The following is a 15763-nucleotide window of genomic DNA, read 5'->3' on the forward strand; positions in this document are numbered from 1 at the left end:
CTTGGAATGGTTTGAAATGCCATGCATAGGTATTTATGGTGGACACTTTGGAACAACTTGGTTTCAGGTGTTTGGAAGCACGAGCAGCGTTCCCGCTCAGTACAAGTGAAGGCTAGCAATAGACTGGGGAGCGACAAATCAAGAGAGCAAAGAATCGTCATAATCATGCTTGCGGCAAAATAAATTAACGGAGGCATAAAAGTGATACAAGAACTCTGAAGCAAATTAAATCATCGAGGCTTAGTTGACTTTTGTTCAGTCATATGCATGCGTGAGCATGTGCCAAGTCGATATAAATGAATTAATCAGAGGAGGATACCACAATGCCATACTTACTTATGAATAAAACAATGCAAGCAAACATCCATGACATGCTACTCATATTAATAAATTGGAGCTAAACATGAGAAATCATGAACTACTAGACTTTCTCAAATGACATATACCTCACATGAACCAACTAAGCATGCTCACATGGATGAGTATATGTACAAAAATGAAAACAAATAGAGTTCATACCAGCCTCTCACCACAATCCAATTGTCGTAGATCGTCATTATTGCCTTTCACTTGTGTAGCTTGGATAATATAAGATGAAAACCACGCTCCAGCCACCGAAGACAATTGAACTCAAAATGAACTTTACAAACCAAAGAAGAACAGCAAATATTTTTGGTGTTTTCGAATTGGAAACGAGAACAAAGAAAACAAACAAACAAAGCAAAATCTTTTTGGGTTTTCTTGTAGCAAACTAGTAATAGCAAATAAAGCAAAATAAATGCAAGAAACCAAAACAAACAAATGATGAAGAGAAACAACAGAAATATTTTTGGTCTTTTTGTGTTTTGGGAAAGAAACAAAACAAAAACAAGAAGATGAAAACTAAAAGAAACACAGAAAAGCAAGATGACAGAAATCTGCCAAAACTTGACAGCAGTACAGAAATCGATTTTTACAAAAATCTTCCGTTGCTCAGCTCGAAAAGTGTTCAACTAATGAAAGTTAGATAATAACCTGGGGAACATGCACAAAAATTGGCTTCGCAAAATAACGTTCTGGCTGTTTTTGATAATTTTTATAGTGACAGCGCAGAATCTGTTTTCAATCAGCACTTCCCCAAATATCATCTTCCTCTCATTAGAAAACCACTCAAACAAACTAAACAAGCATATACAAGTATCCAGCAATCATAATATGCAAAGAATGAGTGATGCCGGTATACCTCCCCCCAAGCTTAGGCTTTTGGCCTAAGTGGAGTTCAATCCCATCGAGGCCATGAGGTGGTATCTCCGTAGTACGACGAAGATGGATCATATTCCGGGTATGTGCTAGAGGAAGCACCTGGATACGTGACGGTGTAGTCGTAAGAGGGCTCGACGTCCTCGGAGTCATGCTGCTGGTGGAAGTCTTGTATCTTCATATGTTCCTCCACCTCCTCCTTAGTGCGCGACCATGGTTCCCTGTCAATACTGAACAAACCTGGCTGGGGAAGAGGAATTTCCTTCTCATCCTCGTCAGCAAACAACATTCTATAGACCATATTATCTAAAGTAGAATCAACGGTAACAAAATGATGGCTCTTCATAGCAGCAATATCTAGCCTCCTAGGCGTTAATGGCACATCATTAGAATCAAGAGGAAGCCTTAGATGTGTTAAAATGCGCAATGCAACAGTTCCTCCAAAAATAGGCCCCCTGCTGGACAGGCGGCGAGCAATAAGAGAACCAAGATGATATGGTGTCTCTCCAGTAAGTGCAGCAATTAAGAAAGCAAGATGGTAACTAGAAATATTACTAGTGTTCTCCCTACCAAGAATGCTAGTAGCAATGTAATAGGCAAAATACTTAATGGCGGGGAGTTGGATATTTCTTATCTTGCCACGCTGAATGGTGCGACAATCATCATTGGTAATCCCTCGGTAGAGCTCCAATAAGACCCGGGGGTTGTCCTCAATCTTCCTTGATGTACCTACAGGGGCAATACCCAATGCAACACAAAATTCTTCCAATTCCATAGTAATAGGATTACCATAGATTTTGAATGCAACTGTTGGCCCATATTGCTTGTTGTGGAACTTGAAGCTCTCAACGAAGATCTTGGTGAGCATATGGTATTGCTCCCTTTCATCTCCCACATAGGCGGCTAAGCCCGCCCTATTGACGAGGGTGAAGAAATCATCCAACAACCCTGCATTTCTCAGAAAATCATAACATGGGAAAGACGAAGCATTAGGAGCCCCATTGTCTTCCTCGGGCGCGAAGCTTGGCGCGATGATATCCTCATTGTAGGATCGCCTAAGTTGAGTGGCGGTCCTAGATGGCCTTCCGGTGCTGGTTGTCCCTCTCTTGAACAACTCTCCAAAGTTGAAGTTCTTCATCCTTTTTCTGAAATTTTTCAACAATCATTATAAAGTTTGATTTGGTGACATATAATCAAGGGAAACTACCATAGGAACTTGCTAGAGTACTAGTCATGCATCAAAACTAATTTATACAACTTAGAACAAGCATGCAAGCTCACCATACATGTTACCTACAGCAGCAAAATAATCAAGATATACTCAACCAAACAAAATTCTACTTGGATCATTGGAGGAGTCACATACCAAGGAGCAAATGTGCCAAATTTCAGCAGGAAATCTGGGCTGAGCAAAGAGATCGAAAAATCCTGAGCTCTTGAGCAAAAACGCGAGTGAGAGAAAGCTGGTTCGAGTTTTTTCGGGAGAGAGAAGATTCTGGGAGGAAGAGATGGCAAAGTGGGGCAAGGAGGGGCCCACACCACAGGGTGGCGCGCCCCCCTCCTTGGCCGCGCCGGCTGGTGGGGTGGCCCCCTGTGGTGCCCCACTGGTCATCCTCTGGTGCTCCCAGGTGCCTCGTCGAAAAATAGGACCAACGGTATAATTTTTGTGAATTTTTGAAAACTTTGAAAAATGCACTTTTCTGGGTATTAAGTTTATTATTACTGGCCAGGAAATTTTTAGAAATCTCTAATTAACTAAGGAACTTTGCAAATCAAAAGTGCTACAGCAAATAAAACAAGTGGAGGAAGAAAGAGATGATGTTTACCCCTCTATGCATATAAAAAGTATTTGTTAACAAGGTTGATCAAGTCTTGCCACCAAATAAATTTTACATAACATATGAAGAAATAAACCTCAAATCAATCATGTTACCTTGTATTGGATTGATATGGATCCAATTATGAGAGTTTGATATTCTTCTTTAGGCTCATATATAGGACAATCAATAGTTCCAATTTTGATAGTTCTCACATTGGAGATAGTATTAACTCCACATATTTTATCAATCCTCTTGGGAAAATAGACGGTATGCTCCTTATCATCAACATTAAAAGTAACCTTTCCTTTATTGCAATCAATAACAGCCCCTGCGGTGTTAAGAAAAGGTCTCCCAAGAATAATAGACATATTATCATCTTCAGGCATTTCCAACACAACAAAATCAGTTAATATCAAGCAGTTAGTAGTAACTTGAACAGGAACATCCTCACATATACCAACAGGAATAGTAGTAGATTTATTAGCCATTTGCAAAGATATATCAGTAGGTATCAACTTATCTAAATAAAGTCTCTTATAAAGAGAAAAAGGCATAACACTAACACCGGCTCCCAAGTCACATAGAGCAGTTTTAACATAATTATTCTTAATAGAACAAGGAATAGTAGGTATACCTGGGTCGCCCAACTTCTTTGGAACTTTGCCATTGAAAGAGTAATTAGCAAGCATGGTGGAAATTTCCTCATTGGGGATTTTCCTTTTGTTAGTAACAATATCTTTCATATACTTTGAATAAGGAGGCAATTTAATAGCATCAGTCAAAGGGATTTGCAAGAATAAAGGTTTCATCCAATCACAGAATTTATTATAGTGTTCTTCTTCCTTTCATTTTAGTTTCTTAGCAGGAAAAGGCATTGGCTTTTGCACCCAAGGTTCTCTTTCATTACCATGTTTCTTAGCAATAAAATCTTCTTTAGTATACTTTTTATTTTTAGCATGCTTTTCAGGTTCAGCTTCAACTTCTTCTTTATCAGAAGCGTCATTCTTATCATTGTCTTTATCATTATCATGTTCATTACCACTTTCCGTTTCAGCATCATAAATAGAAATACTATTAGGATCATCAACAGGTTCAGAGGATTCTACAACATTTTTATGTTTCTTCTTCTTTTTCTTAGAAAGAGCACTAGGTTCAATTCGTTGAGAATCTTGTTCAATTCTTTTGGGATGCCCTTCAGGATATAGAGGATCCTGGGTAGAGACACCGCCTCTAGTTGTTACTTCATAAGCATGTTTCTCTTTAGAATTATTTTTTAACAAGTCATTTTGCACTTTAGTGAGTTGATCAATTTGAGTTTGAACCGTTTGAAAATGTTTAACAAGCATCTTAACATCATTGGAGGTTCTCTCCACAATATCATGCAAATTACTAATAGCTTGAGAATTTTCGATTAGATGATTCTCTACTCTCATATTAAAATTTTCTTGCTTAACAATATAATTATCAAACTCATCTAAGCATTGAGCAGGAGGTTTTGAATACGGAATATCTTCCCTAGTAAAGCATTGAAGGGAGTTTACCTCAATCATGGTTGAAGGGGGAATTGTCTCACATATATCTTCTATGGGAGGTAGATTCTTCACATCTTCGGATTTAATACCTTTCTCCTTGAGAGACTTCTTAGCTTCCCTCATATCTTCATCATTTAATTTAAGTAAACCCCTCTTCTTCAATATTGGCGTTGGAGTTGGTTTAGGTGTAGTCCAATCATCATAATTCCGGCTTATTCTAGCCAATAATTCTTCAGCTTCGTCTGGAGTTCTTTTCCTGAAAACACAACCAGCACAACTATCCAAATATGCTCTAGACGCAATGGTTAGTCCACTATAAAATATATCAAGTAGATCATTCTTTTCTAAATCATGTCCAGGTCGAGCTCTGATAAGAGAACAAAATCTTGTCCAAGCCTCGGGCAATTTCTCTTCATCTCCCTGGTCAAACCTATAAATTTTCTGTAAAGCAATATGTTGAGCACTAGCAGGAAAGTATTTTCGAAAGAAAACATCACGCAAATCAGTTGGATTTTTAATAGAACCAGGAGGCAAATTATTATACCAAGTTTTAGCATCATCCTTTAATGAGAAAGGAAAAATTTTAGCGACAAAGTAAGTACGCATCTTGACATCATCAGAAAACAAGCTACTCATAGAAGAAAGCTCAATCATGTGTTCTACAGCACTTTGTTTTTCAGTACCACAAAAAGGTGTTTTCTCTACAATAGCTATATGAGATAGATCAAGAGAAAAATCATAATCTTTATCCTTAATGCATATAGGAGATGTGGCAAATTCAGGATCAGGAGATAACTTATGTCCAACAGTATATTGTGCGAGAAACTTTTTAATTTTTCTTGCATCAGTAGTAGCATTGCATCTATTAATAAAATCATCATTAAGCTCCACATAATCCTCATCGGGATCATCACTAGAATAATCAAGTTCAGGTGAACTAACAGGTGTAGTAGCATTAGGAGTTTCAGCATTTTCAATTTGTCTAGATCTAGCAATTGTAGCATCTAGAAAGGATCCCAATGAACCACTATCATCAAGCACAGCAGAAACATTATCAATATTATAAGAGTTTTCAGATTCAGCAGAAGTACCAGCAAGTGAAGCTTGCGGCGGTGAAACAAGTTGACTTATCACAGATGGTGAATCAAGAGCAGCAGAGGTACTCAGAGTTGTACCTTTTCTTGTAATGGATGGTAATATGGCGACTTTAGGATCGCGAGATTTACCCATGATGGAGAATTTGCAGCGAACAATATCAATCCAAGTGAACTTCCAAATAAAGCTATGCTCCCCGGCAACGGCGCCAGAAAACAGTCTTGATGACCCACAAGTATAGGGGATCGCAGCAGTCTTCGAGGGTAGTATAACCCAATTTATTGATTCGACACAAGGGGAGACAAAGAATACTTGGAAGCCTTAACAGCGGAGTTGTCAATTCAGCTGCACCTGGAAACAGACTTGCTCGCAAGAGTTTGTCAGTAGTAACAGTTTTATAGCAGTAGCAGTAGTGAAATAACAGCAGCAGAGTAGCAGAAACAGCAGCAGTAATTATAGTAAACAGCAGGATTAAAATACTGTAGGCACAGGGATTGATATCGGGCGTTGCATGGATGAGAGAAACTCATGTAACAATCATAGCAGGGCATTTGCAGATAATAATAAAACGGTGTCGAAGTACAAAGCAATCAATAGGCATGTGTTCCAATTATAGTCGTACGTGCTCGCAATGAGAAACTTGCACAACATCTTTTGTCCTACCAGCCGGTGGCAGCCGGGCCTCAAGGGAAACTACTGGATATTAAGGTACTCCTTTTAATAGAGTACCGGAGCAAAGCATTAACACTCCGTGAACACATGTGATCCTCACATCACTACCATCCCCGCCGGTTGTCCCGATTTCTGTCACTTCGGGGCCATTGGTTCCGGACAGTGACATGTGTATACAACTTGCAGGTAAGATCATAAACAATGAATATCATGATGAAATAATAACATGTTCAGATCTGAGATCATGGCACTCGGGCCCTAGTGACAAGCATTAAGCATAACAAGTTGCAACAATATCATCAAAGTACCAATTACGGACACTAGGCACTATGCCCTAACAATCTAACACTATTACATGACCAATCTCATCCAATCCCTACCATCCCCTTCAGCCTACAGCGGGGGAATTACTCACACATGGATGGGGGAAACATTGCTGGTTGATGGAGAGGCGTCGGTGGTGATGGCGGTGATGATCTCCTCCAATTCCCCGTCCCGGCGGAGTGCCAGAACGGAGACTTCTGGCTCCTGCGGCGGAGTTTCGTGATGTGGCGGCGTTCTAGAGGGTTTCTGGCGACTTCGACTTCTCCCCGTGCGTTTTTAGGTCGAGGCCGATAAATAGTCCGAAGGAGGGCGTCGGAGGCCGGCCGAGGGGGCCACACCACATGGACGCGCGGCCCCCCCCCTGGGCCGCGCCGCCAGGTGGTGTGGGGCCCTCGGGCCTCCACCTTACTTCTCCTTCTGGCTCCGTCAGTATTCTGGGAAAATAGGGCCTTCTGCATAAATTCCGAGGATTTTCCCGAAAGTTGGATTTCTGCACAAAAACGAGACACAAGAACAGTTCTGCTGAAAACAGCGTTAGTCCGTGTTAGTTGCATCCAAAATACACAAATTAGAGGCAAAACAATAGCAAAAGTGTTCGGGAAAGTAGATACGTTTTGGACGTATCAGACACCTACTCAGAGACTGTCGACAGTTCATCAAGATGCAGAAGCTCATCCAGCAGCAGCAGCCAATCCCACCTCCACCTCCACCTCAGCACCAGATCCAGCAAGTCCAGCCTCACAACTCTAACGAGTCCTTTCCGCCACCACGTGGACAAATGAGTATGATTCATAGGACTGGTGTTTCGAGAAGGGAGATGAAGAATCTCACCCAAGAAATCAACCTGGCAGAAAGCATCATGGCTAATATCCCCGAATATATCGACTGGTCATCTCAAAGCATTATGTTCGGCAGAGCGGATCACCCAATGACAATCCCAAAGCTAGGGCACGCTGCCTTAGTAGTTGAGGCGCAAATCGGAGGGTTTAAGATGAGCAAAGTTTTCATCGACGATGGAAGCGGATTAAACCTGATATTCCTCGACACGATTAAAAGCATGGGAATCACGATGAGGATGCTAGAAGAAACGGATACCTATTTCCATGGAATTCTTCCCACCTTACCGGCGTACTCTCTTGGCAAAGTTTACCTAAATGTTGTCTTTGGAAAACCCGACAACTTCAGGAAGGAAAAGATCGAGTTTGAAGTAGTAAACTGGGAATCACAGTACCACGCTATACTTGAAAGATCAGCTTATGCCAAGTTCATGGCTGTGCTGCATTACGCATACCTCAAGCTGAAAATGCCTGGGAACAATGGAACAAACATCACAGTCTATGGAAGTTTTTCACGCTCGGATAACTGTGATCGCGAGTTTCAGAGGATTGCTGCGAAGTTCGAGCTCAAACAGGAACCTGTCGATCTCCCTTCAAAATCGTCAGCAATCGATAGTAAGGAAGACGAACGCGTTAAGAAGACAAAGAAGAAGCCAGCCGACCTTGCCCTGGAAGCTTCGACAGTGAAAACCTCGGCAGCTGACGGCAAGGTTATTATGGAAGAAAACAAAACTCCGGCAATCACCACAATAACTCCTGACGAAACTAGTGACGCTTCCAAAGCCACTGGCACGGCGGACAAGCTTGACGATAAGAAGAATCCTCCTCTTGCTTAAAAGGATGGATAGCATTATACTTAGCTTTTTCTCTTTTCAGTAGGGCTCTTTCTAGCCCACTAGTTTTTTCGCTTACTTTATTAATGAAGACTCAAGTTTTGTTTCTTTGAAGAATTGCAGTAATTCGGGACACCCGAACCACATTGTCAGGAACCTTGTTCGTATATTATAACGAACATCGGTTCGATGAAAAATACGCCCGGAGGTTGCACTCTAAAAAAGCCTCTGAAATTACGAGCGCTATGATGCAAAACCGACAGGACCTCGCTCTTCTCATTTGCTATAGATGCATCAAAGAGTGCCGTAAATAGCAAGGATCATGAAACACGTACGAAAACGACCCACACTCGATACTTTAAATTACAAAGGTATCGAAGAGCGATGGAGTCATCGGCAGATCTAGTGCCACCGATCTATTCGGGAGCTGCTGTCAAGACATGCTTCGGTTGAAAGCAAAGTTGCACATACAACGGGTTTAGCAAGACCCGCAACACGAGTTGATCACTCAAATAATTTGCTACCGACAAACATACGTATACATCATAACCCAGATGTAAAAAACGATTAATTAAGATTTACTCCTTCAAAATTTGCCAACGGCACCAACATGGCAGAGGTACATATATACACACCTGCCGATAAAATAGTTTACCCTTGACCATCCGAACATTCGGATGCGGCAAGTATCGTGGCCTCCTACTTGCAATAGGGGCATATCTCTGGATTACTCCTGAGGAGCCATTTTTTCTTCGGCTGCTGCTAAGGTTCCTTCAAGCCTTTCAATAACAATTACGGCGGGAAGGTCCACCTTCGGGTACAGCGGCCCTAGTTCACCTACTGCATTGGCAATTGCCAGCAGGTCTGCTGAAGGATGACACACAAGGACAAGGGCGAGTGCAGCTCTAGCTCTTGCAAGAAGTTGTGCTCGAACCAGGCTTCAGATCTTCTTGGCGTTACTAAATTCTGACATTAAAGTCAAGAGCGTGGGAGGGACCGCGTCCAAAGGGAACATCATCTTCCAGATCACTCTCAATCCTTTATAGCACTTGTCGAAGAAACGGTGGACCTGCTGGACCCGGTCTTGGAATTTTGCGATAGTGGAAGATTTCGAGTGATCCTTCCAGAAAACCTCATCTAAAGATGATAGTTGAGACAATGCATTCACACGCTCATGAATCCGCTTGTTCTCCTCATCTGGGTTCAAAGCTATAACTAGAAAAGGAAACAAAGGAAGATAAGAAGATATCTTTCATGGAAAACAAGGAGCAAGAGGACAGAGGTGCTTACAGTTCAAACTTTCTCTAGCTCTATGCAATTCAGCAAGAGCATATCGTTCTGCGTCAACCGCAAGTTCGTTCTTCTTTCTGATAATGGCAGCCAAGGCGTAAGTACTACGCATATCCTTTTCCATTTGAGCGATTCGATCCTTCATACGTTGAAGTCGATCACTTTCAGAGCAAGCACCCAAAGAATCATCGGTAAATGAAGGCACGGGAAAAACCTGCAAAAATTATTAAAAGGCATGATGGATCATATGGATTCGACACTGGAATTTACTCCCATCGGGAGCGTGCAAATGAAAGTGTTATAGAAGAAAGACACTAGCAACATTGCCAGCGTGGAATTCATTACAATCATAGACAGTTTTCTGACGGGACATTGTTTCAACCAAAGCAAGATTACAACAATAGAGTCAAGGGACTTGGGTCTGGTTAGACAAGCTCGGCCCAATGGACGATTTCTTTGTCGAGACCAGTTCAAGGAGCTGGCGAGCACACTTAAGCGCCGAAATTTTATAGGCACCCAAGTCAACAAATCGCCCATCTTGCTCTTTTGGCAGCTCTTTGGACATCTCTTCAATATCGGCTTTGAAGCCATGACCCATCATAAGTTGGAAGGCTAGGAGGGCACCATAGGTACGCGAAGTACGTTTGAATACCTCGAGGACCTCCCTCGTGTTGATGGAGAAAGCATCGATCAGCTTCCCCAAGGTCTTGTTCTGATCAATCTTGGGGAAGATCATCGAATGCATCCTCGTCATGGCTCCCTTACCCTTCTGGAGAAGATCCTGGACAAGCTGGTGAGACCCGAGGGTCATCGACAAAGCATCTGCCGGAGAATTGTTCGGCAGTTTATCCAGAGCCTCAGCAGGGATGTCGGCAGCTTCTGGAAAAATTGAAGGGGAGGAGTTCATTAACCTAAATCGAATCGATAAAGCAAAAATCAGAAAGTAGGCAGAAAGGGTATTACTGAGCAAGGCCAAGGAAGACTGGCGAAGAAGCTCATCTTTTTCGATCACCCAAACTTCGGCAGCGAGCCTGGATGCTTCTTCGTCCTCCAGCCTCTTCTTTAGCCCTTCAAGTATGTCCTTCAAGGAATCAACCTCCTGGCGGGCCTCGGCAGCCATTTTTATCGCACCCTCCATCTTTGAGGAAGAAGACTTGACCTACTTTTGTAGTCGAGCCTTGTCACCTTCCAGAGAAGTATATTGGGAGGCGAAGGTCTCCAGAGAAGAGATAATAGCTCGCAAATCCTTAAGACATGAGGGAAAATAATTATTAGACGAAGAACTAGTTAATGAAGGAAGTTGTCACGCATGGGTATGTCATTAAAACAAGAAAAGCTTACAGGTTTTCCTGGAGGAGAAGTTGTAGCCGTGGCCGTCAAAGAAATTTCCTTCCCTTTGGAGAGGGAAGAAGCTGTCGATATTTGAGCCACGGGGGCTGCGGCAGGAGTCGAAGCCTCGGAGGCCGCTGGGTTCGGTATGTTGGCTCCAGACTTGGCCTTCTTGGCCGGAGGCTCAATGAAGCCCTCGTCACTGCAAGAACAAGAAACTAGGAAAGTCATGATCAAATGCAAATGGCAAAGTCGGAACACAATCCTGGGAAAAGAAGCAAGGACTTACAAATCGTAAAGATCATCTTCATCGGCAAAGCCGCCGGATGATCTCTTTGAGGGCAGTGCCTCGGCCTTCTCCGCAGCTGCATCAACAAAGGCAGCACGATCATCGTCGTCATCATGCATTGACCCCGCTGTATCACTTATATCATCGGCAGAGAATTAAGGATTGATGGAAAAATCTTCAGGATTCATCGGATCGTCATCTTTCGGGCTTGCATTTCCTTCAGTATGGGACCCTGCAAGGCTTGAGGAATCCCTTTTCTCGGAAGAATTGTTCGACAGGTCTTGCAAACATTCGGGAGCCACAGGAATCTATCAAAGTTGATAGGTGAGCATAATGGTAGTTGAAATAATCAAAAGAAATGGGACAATAAAGAGCTTAAAGGAAGAATTTACCTCGGTTGGTAGATGGTCAGCGTCAAAAGGTGGTTGAGGAGATATCAACGGAATTGAATCTTCCTGGCTAAAGAGGGTGAGACACCGGACCTCGTCAAGCAGTTCTTTTTCACATAACTCGGCAATATTTACTCTAGTCTCATCCCTGGGACCCGAATATAACCACATTGGATGGGCTCTAGACATGATCGGCTGAACTCGACATTTTAAGAACACAGCGGATACCTCAGTACCTATCATGGTTTGACCATCAGATTCCTTGATTTGAAGGAATCTGTCAAATAACTTATCGACTGTAGGTTTCTCATCGGGTGAGAGGATGTTTTTCCAAGACTACTTGGGCTTGGCTTCTAGAACATCGGAGAATTGAGGGAGCTGGGAGTCGGTTGTTGATGAGTCTCTGATATAAAACCACTTCAGCCTCCATCCTTGCACGGATTCTTTCATCGGGAAGTTGAAGTAGTTGACTTCTTTACGAGCAACGAAACCAACTCCACCAATGACGAAGGACCCACCACTGCTGTTGTATCTTTTCACGAAGAAAATCTTCTTCCACAAACCAAAGTGGGGCTCAATGCCCAAAAATGCTTCACAGAGGGTGATAAAGATGGCAAGGTGAAGGATTGAGTTGGGAGTTAACTGCCATAAATGAATCTCATACACTCGAAGGAGGTGATGAAGAAATTTGTGAGCGGGGAGCAAAAAACCTCGGTACAAGAAGGATAAGAACATCACTGTAAAACCGGCAGGGGGATTGGGCCGTGAAATCGCACCTGGAAGAATAACATTCCCCTCGTCAGAAGAAATTATCCCGAGGCTCCGGGCCTTCTTTTCATCTCGCTTCGTGGTGGTAGAAGATGGCCAATCGCCAGGGGTAGGCCCGGCCGTGGAGCTTGACGGCGCTGGTGGCGCCGGAGCTGGTGGAGGAGCATCTGACGCGCTTCTCCATGGCGGGTTTGGAGGAGCCCTGGCAGTGGCGCCACTGCTCACGGTGCTGGTGGCGAGAGTGGGGTTCTTCTTCTTCACCATTGTAAGATCTGAGGAAGATCTGGGAGCTGCGGCGGCGGCGCGGTAGTTGCGAACGAAAAAGTTGGATGAGGAAGAAGGGACGCAAGGATGATGTATGGAAAGGGGAGTTTACTCCGAGATATTATAAAGTGAAAGGAAAACCTGAGGATTGAGCGGGCACATGTCGTTGCTTTCAATTTATTAAGGAGCTAGATTTTTTCTCATCATCGATCGCGGAAATCGAGGAGTCACCTTGGTAACTGCACGCAAGTAGTGGTCATTTCTTAAACAGAACCGTGCAGAAGAAGAATGGGCTCGTCAGGTCACGTCCTGTCAGTCAGATTTACAACAGTAATTACGTCATCACTGACGTTAAGTTCGCTTGAAGTACCCGAAGAAAAGTCGAAATTATCGGATGGGCTGGTTCGAGTCTACGCACGGATTGCAAGCATCCGCACCTAGACTCGGGGGCTACTCTCCCATCGGGAGTGCTGGACGCGCACCCGATAAATTTGGACTCGAAGAATTTGTTGCAAAGAAGCACGTGAAAAGAATATCTAAGGAAAAGGTTAGAACGTTCATCTCGAGTCCACGTACGGATTACAAGCATCCGTACCTAGACTCGGGGGCTACTCCCATCGGGAGCACCGATTACGCACCCGACAAAGTTTTTTGCATTCCAGGATCATGCCCGGGGACTTGATTCTGTGTAGAGTGGCGTTGTTTTGCCTTCGGCAGTTAGCCAACAAAGCTGGGCACGCTATTCAATATCCTTTGCGCATTAAATCTTCAAAATTTGAAGCCCCGATGCAAATGTATCGGATGACCTATGAAGACCTGCAGAAATCTTCGGTAGAAGAATGCTTCGAGTAGCATAACTTGAGTCTACGCACGGATTGCAAGCATCCGTACCTAGACTCGGGGGCTACTCCCATCGGGAGCGCTGGACGCGCACCCGATAGAAGAAGAAGATGCTATCACAAGGAGGACAAGAATTATCAAGGGAGAAGAACATTCAGTGGAAGCATGCCTTAGTCTCTACCCGAAATATCTTCGGCTAGACACTCGGGGGCTACTGACGTGGGCATTACCCTTCGGGTAACTGTTATTGCCCTATCCTGTACGGCCCAACTGGAGGCCCATGAAGACACCCGATGGCAAGGTGGGCCACTACGTCGGTGCCGAAGAAGGTTCCTTGAAGAACAAGACAAAGAAACGGAGGATACAAGGAAAGTCTAGAAATAGGGTCCTTTGTAACCTAGTCGTACCCGGACAGATCTCTCGAGACCTGGCCCCCTATATAAGGGCCAGGAGAGGGGCTGCCGAGGCACACACGCGATCCTAGCAATTTTAGCCACCAGAAGTCTAGAGCTAGGGATTCATATCACTTAGCCTCTCGACGAGATCACAGCCGAAACCTTCGGCACCCCATTGTAACCCAATATTTTCATAATCAAGATCAGACGGGCAGGACGTAAGGGTTTTACCTCATCGAGGGCCCCGAACCTGGGTAAATCGCTTTCCCCGCTTGTTTGATAACCGATGTCTCGTGTCAGCTTACAGGATTCCATCTACCCTAAGCCCCAAACGGAGGGCATTGCCGAGGAGTACCCTCGGCAACCGTTGACATGAGTTGCACTTCTCAAAATATATATTTTCGAAACTCCTATTGCATTCAAAATGAAAAGCTCTAGCACATGAGAAATCTTACTTCCCTCTGCGCAGGGCCAATCTTATACTTTTATGTTGAGTCACCATCCGTTCTCCGAGCATTTTCTTGAAAGCATAGCTGTCATTCTTAGTTTAATGTGCTTGTCCCGGAATGAGATTAATTGTGGTATATCTGTGATGCTTGAATCTTTCGTTATTTTTACTTCTAGTCTTCTCTTGAATTTCAGAGGTATCCCGGCATTTATGTTTTGCTCCACAAATAGGGCAAGCGATATACCACTTTATCATATCATATTATGAACATTACAATCCTGCAAATACTTATGTTTCATGTTGCTTATTATTGTGTTGGTATCCTTTCATGACTTGCATAACTATTGAGTATTCTTAGTTGCATGCTTCTTATTATGAATTGCCTGAGCATTTGATCATGTAGTGAGAATATATACATCATATGAAGCAAATAGGTTTGTGAAAGTTTCTTTTATCGCACTCAGTTTTCACTGAATTGCTTGAGGACAAGCAATAAGCTAAGCTTAGGGGGAGTTGATACGTCCAAAATGTATCTACTTTCCCGAACACTTTGGCTGTTGTTTGCGCTCTATCTTATCTGTTTTGAATACAACTAATACGGACTAACGCTGTTTTCAGAAAAATTGCTCTGGTGTCTCGTTTTTTTGCAGAAATCCAACTTTCGAGAAAATTCCCGGAAAATGTAGAAAACCCAATATTTCACCTGAAGACTCCCGGAGCCAAAAGATGAGACGGAGGGGGGACATGAGGGGCCCACAGCCACCCTTGGCGCGGGCCAGGCCTTGGCCGTGATACGTCCAAAACGTATCTACTTTCCTGAACCTTTTTGTTATTATTTGCCCTCAAACTTGTGTGTTTTGAATGCAACTAATGCGGACTAACGTTGTTTTCAGCAGAATTGCCCTGGTGTCTTGTTTTTGTGCAGAAAATCAACTTTCGGGAAAAATCCCAGAAATATACCTAAATGCCTTATTTTCCCGGGGAACTCACGGAGCAAGAAGGTGAAGAGCAGGGGGCCTGGAGCTGGGAGTACATGGCCCAGGCGCGGCCCAGGCCTGGCCGCGCCTGGGGGGTGTATTCCCGACCCCTTCGTCGTTTCAGCCTCCCCTTTCGGCTATAAGATCCTCATCACGAGAAAACCCCAGGGGTCCGAAGTTATTCCAGAGAAAAGTCTGTAGCGCCGTCGCCTCACGAAACCCTATTTTGGAGGCAGGAACTCCGTTCTGGCACCCTGCCGGGACGGGGAATTCGAAGAGATCATCGCCATCGTCATCACCGACGCCTCTCCATCAACCATCCATGATTCCCCCATCCATGTGTGAGTAGTTCCCTCGCTGTAGGATGAAGGGAATGGTCGGGATTGGATGAGTTCGTTCATGTAATAGCATTAGAATTGTTCG

This window comes from Lolium perenne, chromosome 2 (assembly GCF_019359855.2).
Source record: "Lolium perenne isolate Kyuss_39 chromosome 2, Kyuss_2.0, whole genome shotgun sequence".
Lineage (NCBI taxonomy): Eukaryota > Viridiplantae > Streptophyta > Magnoliopsida > Poales > Poaceae > Lolium > Lolium perenne.